The sequence below is a fragment of the Orcinus orca genome, chromosome 18, assembly GCF_937001465.1.
Source record: "Orcinus orca chromosome 18, mOrcOrc1.1, whole genome shotgun sequence".
Taxonomy (NCBI): domain Eukaryota; kingdom Metazoa; phylum Chordata; class Mammalia; order Artiodactyla; family Delphinidae; genus Orcinus; species Orcinus orca.
This window is the reverse complement of record NC_064576.1, coordinates 60,774,350-60,791,607: the sequence shown is the minus strand read 5'-3', so window position 1 is coordinate 60,791,607 and position 17,258 is coordinate 60,774,350. Positions and strand designations below refer to the sequence as shown.

Here is a 17,258-nt window from a genome sequence, read left to right as displayed (position 1 = left end):
TTGAGTCGTCTCCCTTTTTTTTCCTGATGAGTCTGGCTAATGGTTTATCAATTTTGTTTATCTTCTCAAAGAACCGACTTTTAGTTTTATTGAGCTTTGCTATCATTTCCTTCATTTCTTTTTCATTTATTTCTGATCTGATCTTTATGATTTCTTTCCTTCTGCTAACTTTGGGGGGTTTTTGTTCTTCTTTCTCTAATTGCTTGAGGTGTAAGGTTAGATTGTTTATTTGAGATGTTTCTTGTTTCTTAAGGTAGGGTGGTATTTCTATAAACTTCCCTCTTAGAACTGCTTTTGCTGCATCCCATAGGTTTTGGGTCGTCGTGTTTTCATTGTCATTTGTTTCTAGGTATTTTTTGATTTCCTCTTTGATTTCTTCAGTGATCTCTTGGTTATTAACTAGTGTATTGTTTATCCTCCATGTGTTTGTAGTTTTTACAGATTTTTTCCTGTAATTGATATCTAGTCTCATAGTGTTGTGGTCGGAAAAGATATTTGATACGATTTCAATTTTCTTAAATTTACCAAGGCTTGATTTGTGACCCAAGATATGATCTATCTTGGAGAATGTTCCATGAGCACTTGAGAGGAAAGTGTATTCTGTTGTTTTCGGATGGAATGTCTTATAAATATCAATTAAGTCCATCTTGTTTAATGTATCATTTAAAGCTTGTGTTTCCTTATTTATTTTCATCTTTGATGATCTGTCCATTGGTGAAAGTGGGGTGGTTAAAGTCCCCTACTATGATTATGTTACTGTCCATTTCCCCTTTTATTGTTAGTATTTGCCTTATGTATTGAGGTGCTCCTATATTGGGTGCATAAATATTTCCAATTGTTATATCTTCTTCTTGGATTCATCCCTTGATCATTATGTAGTGTCCTTCTTTGTCTCTTGTAATAGTCTTTGTTTTAAAGTCTATTTTATCTGATATGAGTATTGCTACTCCAGCTTTCTTTTGATTTCCATTTGTGTGGAATATCTTTTTCCATTCCCTCACTTTCAGTCTGTATGTGTCCCTAGGTCTGAAGTTGGTCTCTTGTAGACAGCATATATATGGGTCTTGTTTTTTTATTCATTCAGCCAGTCTATGTCTTTTGGTAGGAACATTTAATCCATTTACATTTAAGGTAATTATCGATATGTATGTTCCTATTACCGTTTTCTTAATTGTTTTGGGTTTGTTATTTTAGGTCTTTTCCTTCTCTTGTGTTTCTTGCCTAGAGAAGTTCCTTTAGCATTTGTTGTAAAGCTGGTTTGGTGATGCTGAATTCTCTTAGCTTTTGCTTGTCTGTAAAGGTTTTAATTTCTCCGTCAAATCTGAATGAGATCCTTGCTGGGTAGAGTAATCTTGGTTGTAGGTTTTTCCCCTTCATCACTTTAATTATGTCCTGCCACTCCCTTCTCGCAGAGTTTCTGCTGAAAGATCAGCTGTTAACCTTATGGGGATTCCCTTGTGTGTTATTTGTTGTTTTTCCCTTGCTGCTTTTAATATTTCTTTTTAATTTTTGATAGTTTGATTAATATGTATCTTGGTGTGTTTCTCCTTGGATTTATCCTGTATGGGACTCTCTATGCTTCCTGGACTTGATTAACTATTTCCTTTCCCATATTAGGGAAGTTTTCAACTATAATCTCTTCAAATATTTTCTCAGTCCCTTTCTTTTTCTCTTTTTCTTCTGGGACCCACATAATTCAAATGTTGGTGTGTTTAATATTGTCCCAGAGGTCTCTGAGACTGTCCTCAGTTCTTTTCATTCTTTTTTCTTTATTCTGCTCTGCAATAGTTATTTCCACTATTTTATCTTCCAGGTCACTTATCTGTTCTTCTGCCTTAGTTATTCTGCTATTGACTCCTTCTGGAGAATTTTTTTTTATTTTTTTTTATTTTTTTGGTGGTACGTGGGCCTCTTACTGTTGTGGCCTCTTCCGTTGTGGAGCACAGGCTTTGGATGCACAGGCTCAGTGGCCATGGCTCACGAGCCCAGCTGCTCCACGGCATGTGGGATCTTCCTGGACCGGGGCACGAACATGTGTCCCCTGTATCGGCAGGTGGACTCTCAACCACTGCGCCACCAGGGAAGCCCCTTCTAGACAATTTTTAATTTCCTTTATTGTGTTGTTCATCACTGTTTGTTTGCTCTTTAGTTCTTCTAGGTCCTTGTTAAACGTTTCTTGTATTTTCTCCATTCTGTTTCCAAGATTTTGGATCATCTGTACTATCATTATTCTGAATTCTTTTTCAGGTAGACTGCCTATTTCCTCTTCATTTGTTAGGTCTGGTGGGTTTTTACCTTGTTCCTTCATCTGCTGTGTGTTTCTCTGTCTCCTCATTTTGCTTAACTTACTGTGATTGGGGTTTCCTTTTTGCAGGCTGCAGGTTCGTAGTTCCCGTTGTTTTTGGTGTCTGCCCCCAGTGTGTAAGGTTTGTTCAGTGGGTTGTGTAGGCTTCCTGGTGGAGGGGACTAGTGCCTGTGTTCTGGTGGATGAGGCTGGATCTTGTCTTTCTGGTGGGCAGGACCACATCTGGTGGTGTGTTTTGGGGTGTCTGTGGCCTTGTTATGATTTTAGGCAGCCTCTCTGCTAATAGGTGTGGTTGTGTTCCTGTCTTGATGGTTGTTTGGCATCGGGTGTCCAGCACTGTAGCTTGTTGGTCGTTGAGTGGAGCTGGGTCTTAGCATTGAGATGGAGATCTCTGGGAGGTTTTCACCGTTTGATATTACGTGGAGCCGGGAGGTCACTTGTGGACCAATGTCCTGAACTTGGCTCTCCCACCTCAGAGGCACAGCCCTGACGCCTGGCTGGAGCACCAAGAGCCTGTCATACACATGGCTCAGAATAAAAGGGAGAGAAAAAAAAAAGAACGAAAGAAAGAAGAAAATAAAATAAAATAGTTATTAAAATAAAAAAATAATTATTAAAATTTTTTTTAAAGTAGTAAAAAAAAAGAGGGCTTCCCTGGTGGCGCAGTGGTTGAGAGTCCGCCTTCTGATGTAGGGGATGCGGGTTCATGCCCCAGTCTAGGAGGATCCCACATGCTGCGGAGCAGCTGGGCCCACGAGCCATGGCTGCTGAGCGTGCGCGTCCGGAGCCTGTGCTCCGCGGCGGGAGAGACCACAGCAGTGAGAGGCCCGCATACCGCAAAAAAAAAAAATAAAAAAGAAGGAGAAGGGAAGAAAGAAAGAAGAGAGCCATCAAACAAAAAACAAATCCACCAATGATAACAAGCGCTAAAAACTATACTAAAAAAACAGACAAACAAACAAAAAAATAATGGACAGAACCCTAGGTAAAAGCAGAGCTATACAGACAAAATCACACACAGAAGCATGCGCATACACACTCACAAAAAGAGAAAAAGGGAAATATATATATATATACATATATATATATATATATCGTTGCTCCCAAAGTCCACCTCCTCAATTTGGGGTGATTCGTTGTCCATTCAGGTATTCCACAGATGCAGGTACATCACGCTGATTGTGGAGCTTTAATCTGCTGCTCCTGAGGCTGCTGGGAGGGATTTCCCTTTTTCTTTGTTCACACATCTCCTGGGGTTCAGCTTTGGATTTGGCCCCGCCTCTGCGTGTAGGTCGCCGGAGGGCATCTGTTCTTCGCTCAGACAGGACGGGGTTAAAGGAGCAGCTGATTCGGGGGCTCTGGCTCACTCAGGCCTGGGGGAGGGAGGGGTACGGATGCGGGGCGAGTGTGCGGCGGCAGAGGCAACATGACATTGCACCAGCCTGAGGCGCGCCGTGCGTTCTCCCGGGGAAGTTGTCCCTGGATCCCAGGACCCTGGCAGTGGCGGGCTGCACAGGCTCCCAGGAGGGGAGATGTGGATAGTGACCTGTGCTCGCACACAGGCTTCTTGGTGGTGGCAGGAGCCGCCTTAGCGTCTCATGCCCGTCTCTGGGGTCCGCGCTGATAGCTGTGGCTCGCGCACGTCTCTGGAGCTCCTTTACGCGGCGTTCTTAATCCTCTCTCCTCGCGTTCCAGAAAACAAAGAGGGAAGAAAAAGTCTCTTGTCTCTTCGGCAGCTCCAGACTTTTTCCTGGACTCCCTCTCAGCCAGCCGTGGTGCACTAACCCCCTGGAGGCTGTGCTCACGCCGCCAACCCCAGTCCTCTCCCTGCGTCTGACCGAAGCCCGAGCCTCAGCTCCCAGGCTCCGCCCACCCCGGCGGGTGAGCAGACAAGCCTCTCGGGCTGGTGAGTGCTGGTTGGCACCGATCCTCTGTGAGGGAATCTCTCCGCCTTGCCCTCCGCACCCCTGTTGCTGCGCTCTCCTCCATGGCTCCAAAGCTTCCCCCCCGGCCCCCCCACCATCTCCCCTAGTGAAGGGCCTTCCTAGTGTGTGGAAACCTTTCCTCCTTCACAGCTCCCTCCCAGAGGTGCAGGTCCCGTCCCTATTCTTTGGTCTCTGTTTTTTCTTTTTTCTTTTGCCCTACCCAGGTACGTGGGGAGTTTCTTGCCTTTAGGGAGGTCTGAGGTCTTCTGCCAGCGTTCAGTAAGTGTTGTGTAGGAGTTGTTCCACATGTAGATGTGTTTCTGATGTATTTGTGGGGAGGAAGGTGATCTCCACGTCTTACTCGTCTGCCATCTTGAAGCTCCTCGGTACCCAGATATTTTGACAAACGTTATTCTGGGTGTTTCTGTGAGGGTGTTTTTGGATGAGGTTAGTATTTAAATTGGTAGAGTAAAGCAGAGTGCCCTCCCTAACATGGGTGGGCTTCATCCCATCAATTGAAGGCCTGACTAGAACAAAAATCTGGCCTTTCCTCAAGTCAGCAAGAAATCCTTCTGCCTGACTGTCTTCAAACTGGGACCTTGGCTTTGTACTGCCCTCAGACGTGAACTGAAAAAATGGCTTTTCCTGGGTCTCAAGCCTGCTGGCCTTCAGACTAGATCGCCACCATTGGTTCTCCCTGTTCTCAGGCCTCTGGACTTAGAACTACATTAGCTTTCTTGGGTCTCTAGCTTGCTGATGACTCACCCTGCAGATGGTGGGACTTGTCAACCTTCATAATTGCAGAAGCCAGTCCCTTATGATAAATCTCTTTAGATAGATAGATAGATCTAGGTAGATAGATAGACCTATATATACATATAGATTTAGTTACAGATATAATCTCCCAGTGGTTCTGTTTCTCTGGAGAACCTTAGTATAAACTTAGAAATGGTGCCTAATTAAAAGCCTAGGGAATGGCACCCATAATGACCCACTGTCCATTATTTAGGGTGTGGGTAGACAGCCCTTGCACTTCTGCAGACCAAAATTCAGCCTGCTTTCTAACATCATGAAGAAGGATGTTCCTTAGCAATAGGGATAGCTGTCTATGTAGCCACATCTCAGAAATGATGGATTTTTCTGTTGTTCCTCATTTCCACAAAATTTGAGTGCCCGCTGGGGTACTTGCGTCTTGCTGTGCTAGATGTAAACAAAATGGATGGCCCTTGTCCTCTCAGAGCTTATGGAATAGCAGAGTTTTTCTCCTATTGTTTCATTTGGAGAATAATAGTTACTAATATCACTCTCAATGTGAAACCCATATGAGAAATTTCTTTCACAGATAAGTGCTAGGAGAAGCTTAATTTCTCCTAAAAAAAAAATTGGTCTGTTTCTCTCTGAAGCAAGAACAATATAAATGTTTCTCCTTTTCACTTTGGCTGCTTGGAAGCTCAGAATCACATTAAGCTCTATAATAACAACAAAAGATGGTCTGCATATAGACATTCTTATTGACCCTGATCCAAATTCAGGGTAAATTATGTATATTTTACCATTTAATGAATGTTTTTTGTTGTAATTGACCTAAAATCTTTTCTATAAGGAGGAAGTATGTAAATACTTCAAAAAATTTTAATGCAAGTAAAATTTATTTCCTTTGAAATGGAAAAGATACTCTAGGGAAATACCTTTTTTCCTTTATAACACTGAGCACAGTTTGTAGCTATTTTTGTCTTCCTCTGTCTCTAGTACCTGGCATGTTTGCCTGGTTTGTAGGAGCTATTATGGAATATTTGTTAATATTGAATGAATGGAAGAATGATTCTATCCTTTCAATTTATAGCAGTATCAGTCATTTACATTTTAAGCCTCAAATTGCTCAGATATCTAAAATGTCAGTTCTTTTTCTATGTCAGACAGTCTTTTAAAACAAAATTTATTTAAATCGTATATTCCCACAATCATTGCAAAACATAACATTTATATATCTAAAAGGAAGAAAAAGATAAAATTGCCTAGAGATAATTATTGTTAGTATTCTTAATAGTCTTCCAGGGACTTCCCTGGTGGTCCAGTGGGTAAGACTCCGTGCTCCCAATGCAGGGGACCCAGGTTTGATCCCTGGTTGGGGGAACTAGATCCCGTGTGCATGCCGCAACTAAGAGCTTGCATGCCACGACTAAAAAACAAACAAACAAACAGCTCCCACATGCCACGACAAAGATCCCGTGTGCAGCAAGTAAGACCCAGCACAGCCTAGATAAATAGATAGAAAAATAATCTTCCAGAATTTATATGAAAACATATATCCAGATAAATATATTTTTCAGAATTCTGTTTACAAAAATGGGATCATATTATTCATTCTTTGTTACTTTTTTCATTTAACTATGCCCAGTGACCATACAGATCAGTCTATTGAACTACCTCATAATTTTAAATACCTGCATAGGATTCCATTATACTTTATGTGTAATCTGTTTAACCGATCCCTAATTGTTGGACTTACAGGCTCTTCCCAGTTGCTGGCAATTATACAGAATACTCTCTGTACATTTTCATTCACTTGTCTTAAGTATTTACACAGGATGAATCCTGGAAGTGGAATTACTGACCCTAAGGGAAGCCAGTTTTTAAAGATTTCAGAAAGATGGTACCCATTTATATTCCCATCAGCTACTTTCTCACACTCATCCAGTACGAGGTATCAATATTGTATCAGATACCTCTTTTGCATCCTCTCGGATCTTCTTGGCTTCATCGGACCCTTGACAGTATGCTCTAGTCCTGCCACCATGACAGCGACCAACTCCAGCTTCGTTGGGGCCCAGCCAGGCAGCACTTGCTCCCACCTCCTGCCCCAGGCCCCTTGGATGCCACTCGGGTGTGAGATCCTGGGGACCCACTCAGCTCCCACACACCTACCCACAGGCTGAAACCTTTGACTGTGGTCTTTGGGAACTACAGGATAAATTCTTCTTCCATCCTCCCCCAAGATGAATTCCCCAAAGAAGCAGTAGTTCATAAAATCTCTAGAAAAATGTAAGGTTGAGACATCAGTTAGCTTGTTACTAAGCAGCCTTACTGAGTTACTAATCCCTGTAATGCACCCTCATATCTGATTCATCCTTCTTTGTCACATTTCCCCTCCTCTGCCTCCTTGGGATAGCAATCCCCATAATAGTAGTAGAACATAGCATGATACTTTCTGGGGGACCCGGGTCAAAATATCCTTTTCCCATAGAATGGATATACCATAATTGAACCAACCGTGCAACCTTCAGTTTTGGTTTTGTTTTTTTTTTTAATAACTTTATTTATTTATTTATTTTTGGCTGCATTGGGTCTTCATTGCTGTGTGCGGGCTTTCTCTAGTTCTGGGCTTCTCATTGCAGTGGCTTCTCTTGTTGCGGAGCACAGGCTTCAGGCACAGAGGCTCAGTAGTTGTGGCTTGTGGGCTCTAGAGTGCAGGCTCAGTAGTTGTGGCGCACGAGCTTAGCTGCTCCATGGCATGTGGGATCTTCCTGGACCAGGGCTCGAACCCGTGTTCCCTGCATTGGCAGGTGAATTCTTAACCACTCCACCACCAAGGAAGCCCAGGGTTTTTTTTTTGGTTTTGTTTTTTGCTCCTAAAAACAAACAAGAAACTACAATAAACACTCTTGAACAGATGTCTTTTCTTCTGTAGGACAAATTTCAAACATTCACATTATAGACATTAAATATCTTACAATTTTATTTATTTATTACAATTTTATTTGTCAATTATACCTTAATAAAGCTGGAAAAAAAAGAAAATAAATTGAATTGGCAACCTCCTGTCCTGCCTGGGAGTGGGAAATAACTTTGACCTCAGTTATTAGGGGTCTTCTCTCTTTTGCAGAGTCTCATGAGAACGCAGGAGACTTACATGATTCCCAGAAAAAAAGGAGTATCTAGTCTTTGCTCCATCCTCATCACAGCTGATACCCTCAGTGCCTGAGCCTCATGTTTTCTTGAGGGAGGGCAGCTCTGCTGTTCTCTACCAGGCTTTGGGACAGGAATCTGGGGCTGAGTCCTGGGTCCACCTCCTATACCCTGTTTTTCTTTTTCTTTTTCTTGTGGCCATGCTGTGCAGCTTGTGGGATCTTAGCTCCCTGACCAGGGATCGAACCCTGGCCCTTCGGCAGTGAAAGCATGGAGTCCTAACCACTGGACTGCCAGGGAGTTCCCTATAGCCTGTTTTCCTATGAGGCTGTTCATCTTTTCCTTATTGATCTGAAAGAGATAGACATATGTTAGTGCAAATAATTTTACGTTTAAATCATAAATGTATAATTTTACATTTTATTATACACTTTTCTTGGGGGGGAGCAAGAAAGTATCTCAACTTCATTTATTGAATAATCCATTCTTTCTCCACTTACTTGAAATTCCATTTTTATCATATGCTGAAATCTTTTATATGCATAGATATGTTTGGGATTTTTTAAATTTAGTTTTATTTTATGAATCTTTTGGTTTCAGTTCTGTTTCTTACTATTTTAGCATTATAGTGATTTTTATTTTTTTTTAATTTATTTATTTTTATTTTTGGCTGCCTTGGGTCTTCATTGCTGCGCGCAGGCTTTCTCTAGTTGCAGTGAGCTGGGGCTACTCTTTGTTGCAGTGTGTGAGCTTCTCATTGCGGTAGCTTCTCTTATTGCGGAGCACGGGCTCTAGGCGTGAGGGCTTCCGTAGTTGTGGCTCGCAGGCTCTAGAGCTCAGGCTCAGTAGTTGTGGCGCATGGGTTCAGTAGTTATGGTGCACGGGCTTAGTTGCTCCGGGGCAGGTGGGATCTTCTCAGACCAAGGCTCAAACCCGTGTCCCCTGCATTGGCAGGCGGATTCTTAACCAGTGCACCACCAGGGAAGCCCCTATAGTGCTTTTGAATAGCCAACGAAGTGAACTCATCACCCTTTTTCAAACACGTTACTATATATCCTTTGAACTCATCACCCTTTTTCAAGCATGTTACTATATATCCTTCCAGATGAACTTTAGATTCATTTTTCCAAATTCTAAAATTAGGTATTTTGATTTGGGATTTTCTTTTTTTTTTTTTGCTGTACGCGGGCCTCTCACTGCTGTGGCCCCTCCCGTTGCGGAGCACAGGCTCCGGACGCGCAGGCCCAGCAGCCATGGCTCACGGGCCCAGCCGCTCCACGGCATGTGGGATCTTACCGGACTGGGGCACGAACCCGTGTCCCCTGCATCGGCAGGTGGACTCTCAACCACTGCGCCACCAGGGAAGCCCTGGGATTTTCTTAAATGTATAGATTAATTTGAGATTAAATGATATCTTTGCAATACTGAGTCTCTTCTAAGAATTGAGTGGGTCTCAATTTGTTTAAATAAATCTTCTGTTATAGTCTCTTAAAATTTACTTCTAAATATTTTATATTTTTATTGCTACTATGAGATTTTTCTCCTTTGTATTCTAACAGACTATTGTTGTGATAAGTGAAAATTACTGGGTTATATCTATATCTATATAGTAACCAGCCACTTTTCTAAATTCTCTTTTTCCCCCTCCAGCTTTATTGAGTTATAATTTATATACAATAAGATTCACCCATTTTGTATACGGTCTGATGAATTTTGGTGATTGTATAGAGTTATGCAACCAACCACCATCACAGTAACAGTATAGAACATTTTCATCACTTTTTAAAAGTCTTCTTATGCCCCTTTGTAGATGATCCCTGCCCTGACCTCTGGCCCCAGGAAACACTAATCTGATTTATTGTCACTAAAGTTTTGCCATTTCTAGAATTTCATATAAATGAAATCATACAGTATGTAGTCTTTCATTTAGCATGATCTGCTGCTGACTAGTATCCCAGCTATATTCCAATTTATTTATCCATTTACCAGTTAACATTTGGGTTGTTTCTAGTTTTGGGCTGTTATAAATAATGCATCTGTGGGTATCTACTTCTAAGTCTTTGTGTGGGCATATATATTATTTCTCCTGTGTAAATGCCTACGAGTGGGATTCTTTAACTAGAGTAGAAGCTGCCAAACTCTTTTCCAAAGTGGCTGTACCATGTTCCATTCCCACCAGCAATACTTGAGCATTCCAGTTGCTCCACATTCTCACCAGCATTTAGTGTCTTAGTCCGCTAGGGTTGATATAACAAAAATATCACCGACTGGGTGGCTTAAACAACAGACATTTATTTCTCATGTTCTTGAGGCTGGGAAGTCCAGCCTCTACCCATATCCATGTGGGTTGAATATGGGTTGAATTGTGTCCCTACCAAAAAGACCCATGTTGGGGTCCTAACCCCCATGACCTCAGAATGTGGCCCTATTGAGAGATCTGGTCTTTACAGGTGTAATTAACTTAAAGTGAAGTCATTAGGGAAAAAATGAGGTCATTAGCATGGTTCCTCACCTAATAACGACTGGTGTCTTTATAAAAGGGGGGAATTTGGAGGTAGGGACATATACATGGGGGAACACTATGTGAACATGAAGGCATAGATCAGAGTGATGCTTCTGCAAGCCAAGGAATGCCAGAGTTTGCCATCAAGCCCCTAGAAGGTGTAGAAGGAGGGGCATGGAACAGAGTCTCCCTTGCAGCCCTCGGAAGAAACCAACCCTGCTGACACCTTCATCCTGGACATCCAGCCTCCGGAACTGTGAGACAATAAGTATTTGTGGTTTTAAGCCACCCAGTTTGTGGTACTTTTCGGTGGCAGCCCAACCAAACGAATACACCATGTTTCCTAGTAACTTGAGTTCATTCATAATGTTGATTTGTTCTTGGCCTCTCCTGGCCTCTCCTGACCTCGCCTACATATTAATTTTCAGAATCTGATTGGATTCATTCCCTGTTTCTGAATCTGTGTTCCAGAGAGTAAGAGTTTCAGGAGCCCAGCTCCTCTGTGTCTGAGTGTGGCATTTTGGATAGGCTTCTGTAGGCCAGGCCCCAGCCTATGCGTTGTCTTCCTCCTCGTCCCTCCTGATCCTCTCATCCAATCACCTACAGCCAAAGGAGTGGCGGTCACAGTGTAGAACACGGTCCAGCCCATGGGAACTGGGGGCGGAGTCATGCTGGGCACAGCATGCATCGGGACCCACACATCTAAAGGAGCACCCAGGGACTTCCTGGCGGTCCAGTGGTTAAGACTCTGCACTTGCAATGCAGGGGATGCGGGTTCAATCCCCGGTCAAGGAACTAAGATCCCACATGTCCCGTGGCCAAAAGATATTAAGAAAATAAAATAAAATAAAGGAATGCCCAGTACTGTGTGTGGAAGGGGAGAAAGCTGCCATAGTTGAGGCCTTTAGGAGCCAGGTAGGCCAGCCTCCCCCTTGTATAGGGATTTTACTGATAGTCCAGACAGATGTTGGGTCATCCACCCTTTGCTTGAAAACTCTGTCAGTGCCGTCTTTCCAAAATAGAATAGCTCTAGTTACAAGAAAATGTTTCCTTATGTTGAGCTAAAATTAGCCTCCATGTGACTTCGACTTCTAGGGTCCTACTTGTGCCCTCTTGTGTAACCCAAAGGGAAGTTGAATCCCGGGTCTATGAAACAGCTCCACTGCTTCTCACGACATGGTTTCCTGGTGCTTCTCTGTCCTGTCACTCACCCTCACACACGCCACAGGCTGCCTTTCAAGGGCGGTGCTGGTTACGCAGGGCTGTTACAGAGGAGGTCTGACTGTTATTCAAGAAGCCTGGGGCAGAGTGGACAGGTGGGAAGAGTATGGCCTTTGGGGTCCAACGGTGCAGCTGGCCCAGCCATTTCCCACCTGTGAAACCTTGGGCAGCACCCCTTTCCCTGCTGAAAACCCTTTCTGTCATGCGGAGGGGAAGGAAGGACTATATGTGCATTATGGAATATATGTGCATTAAACGTGTGTGAGAAGTACAGGCTGAGGAGTCTGCAGAGCATGTACAGAAAAGTCAAGATTCTCACTACATTGAGAATAGTAAAAATGTACAACTATTTATTTCATAGTTTGCTAAGACTCGTATTTTGCATTAAACCCTTTAGGCAGCAAAGAGAAATGAAAAGCGAAATGTATGTTTAAAAAAAAAGGAAGAAAGGACTTTTTTTTTTCTGTCTTGGTTTCCTTATTGTGTTAATCCTTTCAGGCTGCTGTAACAAAATACCACAGACTGGGTGGCTTATAAACAACAGAAATTTATTTCTCACAGTTCTGGAGGCTGGAAGTCCGAGATCAGGACACCAGCATGGTCAGCTGAGAACCTGCTTCCTGGTTCATAGCTGGCACCTGGGTGGATGGGACTAGGGGTCTCTCAGGAGCCTCTTTTATAAGGCATTGATCCCATTCATGATGGTTCCACCCTCAAGGCTTAAGCACCTCCTAATACCATCATCTTTTGGGGGAAAGATTTCAACATGAATTTGGGGGCCATGTCTGTAAAGTATGGAAATAATATTTTCTTCAAATGGTTATTATAGGATTAAATAAAGCTTTGTAATTTAGGGCCGTGCTTCTCAAACTTGACTGTGCATAGTAATCACCTGGGGATCATTTTATAATGTAGACTCTGACTCCATAGGTCTGGGATAGGGTCTGGGATCCTGCATTTGTCACAAGCTCCCAGGAGGTGCTCATGCTGTGGTTTGTGGACCACATTTGAATAGCAAGGATGTAGGGCACCGGCACAGTGCCTGGCGTTTAGCAGAGTTCAGTAAATGTTAATTCTTCCTCTGTCCCTTTTGTGACCCCTCCTCGCCATACCCTTTAGTTGGATTAACTTTTAATTTTCATCCCATCCCTATGTAATAATGTGGTAATACACATGTCCAATTAAGATGAGCCTTGGAAGGTTTCAAATCTCTAAGAAGTCACAACTGCCTCAGCAGAGAAGGGTATATTCTTAAAACGGGAGAAATATTCTTTAAGTCCTAAATCAAACACTAAGCTGCTATGTTGTAGGAACAATAGGACTTGTGTGGCTGTATGATTCCTGAAGTACACAAAAGGGCCAGCATGGTCCATTGTTAATGTCAGGCGACAGCCCATCTGCTAGGACAGGTTCCGTCAAATGGAAGTCGTCATCTCATTAAGTGGATGACAGCTGGGCAGCATGTATTTATGAAGTCACTAAAGCCTTGTCATTGAGGTGCTGTAGGAGGCTGAAGCAGCTGATCCTTCCAGAAACAATGATGTATGCTGTTGCCATGATATGGAAAAATCAAGTCTGATTAGACGGAGGTTTTGTGAGTCAGATCAGAAAATGCTAATAAATTTTGACAGGATTTATGTACTGATTCTATTCTTATTCCACTTTTTTCTCCCACTCCTAATTCATGTTGCACTGTTTTTCTGGTTCTTCATCCAAATGCACTTTAAAAAAAAAAAAACTTACAAATATATTTAAGTATAAGTTCAGCCTTTACAAATACAAACACAAATTACAAAACAGAAAATGTATGTTCTCTTTTATTTCTATAAAGCCTTTTTGCTGCTAAATTTTTCTTTAAGGGTGAAATGAGTAAACTGAGCATTCTCTACAAAGTGGTCGTTGAATTATAGATAGTAGAAGCTTGCCCAGCTCAAGCACCCTTTTTTTTTTTAATCTGAGCTTTGACTTGTAGCTGTCTTAAAGTCTATAAAATCCTTTGTTAGAATTACATGTCTGGAATACCTTAAGTGAAAAATAGACTGACCTCTGTTACTTAATTTATTTGCCATGATACATTTTAGCTTTTAAGCTGATTTTGTTGGCAACTCAATTAGATAGGTATAGTTCGGTCACAATTTAGAGCATCTAGTATGAACTTTCCTATGTTTTTTAAACCAAAATTCCTGATACACAGAACTTAAAAAATTTTTAAGTCAATAAACATTGTGGAATTTTCCTCATCACCCTCTAGGTTAACAGTAGAAAAACTGATGGCAGGGAGAAAGTATTTTAAGTATTTGTAGCTACATAATAACATATACATGAAACATTTCTTGAAGGCTACTGTGGAGCTCAACAATGGTATCTCATGAGGATGAGATTGGGGGTCAGGAGAGAGACTTTTACCTTTCACTTTATAGGCTTTCGTAATTTTTTTTTAACTTTCAGCATGTATCCCTTTAATAATTTTTACTAGTTAAAATAGTAAATGTACACCACTAGAAGGGATGTCAGAGAGTAAAGAAAGATCTGTTGGAAAGTTAGCATGCCGTGGGTGTTGGGAGCACCGACATTGGGTAGGACAGGTGAGCTGTGACAGGAAAAGGCCCTTATCGGCGTGATTTGCAAAAGCCCACTCTGCACAGCTTCTCTGCAGACTTAACTGGACAACAAGAGAGAATTCTCTCAGCGTGTCACCCAGAGCCGGACACCAGGGCTGGCATTTTGATGGCTGGTCGTTCACCAGAAGGGCATAGGTAGTTTGAAAACGGAGTGTGAATAATGAGAGCTTTTTTCCCTTTCTTTTTTTGGTCATGACCATTGGCTCTCCTTACTTTTTATCCCTTTTGTGCAAGTGTCCGTGTGTCCGTGTACGTGTGTCTGTGTGTGTGTAGGACACTGTGGGGCTGGCAGAAGGTGAGCAGGTTTGCCCTGTGGTTTATTGAGGCTGGAGTAATCTGGAGACTCATAGCAGTGACTGTTGAAACACCGGTTTGTTTGATATTAAAGTGCATCCGAAGGGGAAAAGGATAGCAAACGGCTTACTGCTGTGCTGTGCTCGCTCTGCATGCAGTGTGCTGCACCCCTCATCTGGTTTCACCTCAGCTGTGCCAGCCCCGGTTGATCCAGACCCAACACCCAGGCTGCTTGGGGTCTAGAGGGGATCCTGGGAGAGCTGAAGCTCAGGCTGTGGAGTCCCAGGTGCTCCTGACCGTGGTCCGGGGGCCCCACTTGTGTGTTAGAAGCGTGAAGGCCAAGGGCCTCTGGGACCACGGGGTCCTGAGTCAGGAATCCGGAAACGCGAGGGGCAACAGTTCTTTTCTGACAAGGTGCTATATATCTTTTTAAAATTAAGTTTTACTGTGAAAAATTTCAAACATTCACAAATGTAGAGATAATAGTATAATGAATAGGTTCGGCGTTTTCAAATTTTGATGCACTTGCTTTTTCTTCTTCTCCCTCCCTCCCCCTTTTTCTTTTGTTATTGCTCAAGTCCTTTAACGGGAATCCAGACCGCCTATCATTTTGCTCCTACGTCCTGAGTAAGCCTATCTCTGAAAAGTCACGTTGTGCTTCTTAGGGGACAGGTGTCTGCCTCTCAGACGATGGTAGGAATTACTACAATAATAGCACAGGAATTCTTGAAGACATCCTCATGCCCAGCCAGTCATTCAGGGAATCTACCCTGGAGGTCGCCACGAGCTTGCTCTTCCCAGGGCTGATGAGCACCGGCAGGTGTAGGACGCACAGCCCGTTCCCACTGGAGAGGCTGGGGCTTAAACAGGCTCTGACCCCAACATCCTCCATGGGGCCCCTCCCTCCACACCCGACCCTCTCCTGACAGGCACCCACACAGGCCGCTGCTCATCGACCTCACCAGTGAGGTCAGTGGAGCAAGTGCTGCACTCCGGGCTTCCAGTCAGTAAGAGGCACTCTGAAAAGGTGAAGATGGGGATCTAGTCTAACACTGCTCACCACTCTTTCATTCATACATCAAACATCTGTTGAGAGCTTTACTCTGTTCCTTTATGTTGATTAGGGAATTGAAGCTCAGCGAGGTCAAGGTAGCAGGGACTGTAAGAAATAAAATCTACTGTCCCTGTTTTTGCTCAAGCTCACCCAGCTCTCCAGCACGCAGCACGGGGCTCTCACCCGTACACCGGTTCAAGCCCTACTTCCCAGTTATAGCAACACCCTCCCGACGGCCTTTGCTGCTTGCCAGGCTCCTTTCATCTGATCCTTAAAATCTCCAGGTAGCGGTTGAGCTCAAACATGAATTTTAGTTCCGATTGGCTAGTTCTTCACCATACACTATGATTAAAGACTTTTGGAGCTGATAACCTTCCAAGCTTATTCTGCAAGTTAATATAAACTTCGTGTTCCAGAGCCTAGAAATAATTTTAAGGGGGAAGAAAGAGTGCTTTATGGCTCATTTGATATAAAATGTGAATTCATGGGAGGAACTAAGTCTGTTTCCATTCTCTACAGATAATTTTGGCCCTTGGCAAATAGCAACTAATGTTTCCAGGGACTTCCATCTCAGGCCTGTTTGGTTAGAACAGATCTGGTTCAGAAGCCCCCAAAGAATCTTTAGGCTCATAAGAGCTGGTCTCATTCTGAAGCTGGACCACTGCCTTGTGGCCCTGATTTGCTCAGTTTTGCATTGAGTCTACTACTGGTGGAGATTCAGCAGCAGATAGTAGTGGGCCTGTGTTTGTCAATTTACGTTTCTCATGGTGAGTTCCTTACAGGATAAGATCAGACCAAGCCTAGAATCACAGAACCTTCCAGAGATGGAACATCAGTTCCCTGGAACCCTGATGTTGACACCTTACCCCTTTTCACTTTGTTCTTTTCCTGGCTTTAAATTCAATGTCCTTCCTGTGGTGCGACATACCAGGACTTGGTGGTGTAGGGAAGGGTTAGAAGCCCTTAGAGTTGTTTTGGGGGAAGAATCAGGTAGTTGCTAATGCTAACGTTACATGGCCTATGTCATGAAGGAAAGCCACGTGTGTGTGCCTCTGTTCGGCGCCCTTTTTACATAAAGCACAAGGGCAGGGTTCCTGTGAAGGCCCATCACACCATCCAGGTCTACACTGACCCACCAGACCTGCCCCAAGTCTGCGGCCATCCTATTTCTCCTTTCACACAAGAGCATTTTCTCCATATAGAGAATGTTTTACCCAAAGACCTTTGAACACCATGTGTCTGGATCCATTTCATCTCTGTTATCGCTAAGAAAAAACTGCAGACAGAGAAATTAGGAGACCCGGCCAATTCTACATGATTCAAGGATAGCTGTACAAAGTTTGCAGATTCAGCCTAGGATTGTCTGTTAAAGCTCACCATCCATGTATTCCAGGTAAATTACATTAATCAACACCTGGTCCTGCCATTG

The 17,258-nt window shown here is 43.1% G+C and overlaps 1 protein-coding gene across 5 annotated transcripts in view; it reads left to right on the top strand.

Annotated features, from left to right (window-relative positions):
- The window catches only part of EBPL (EBP like), a 95,657-nt gene that overhangs the window by 10,545 nt on the left and 67,854 nt on the right, over window positions 1-17,258 (top strand). The window lies entirely within an intron of this gene.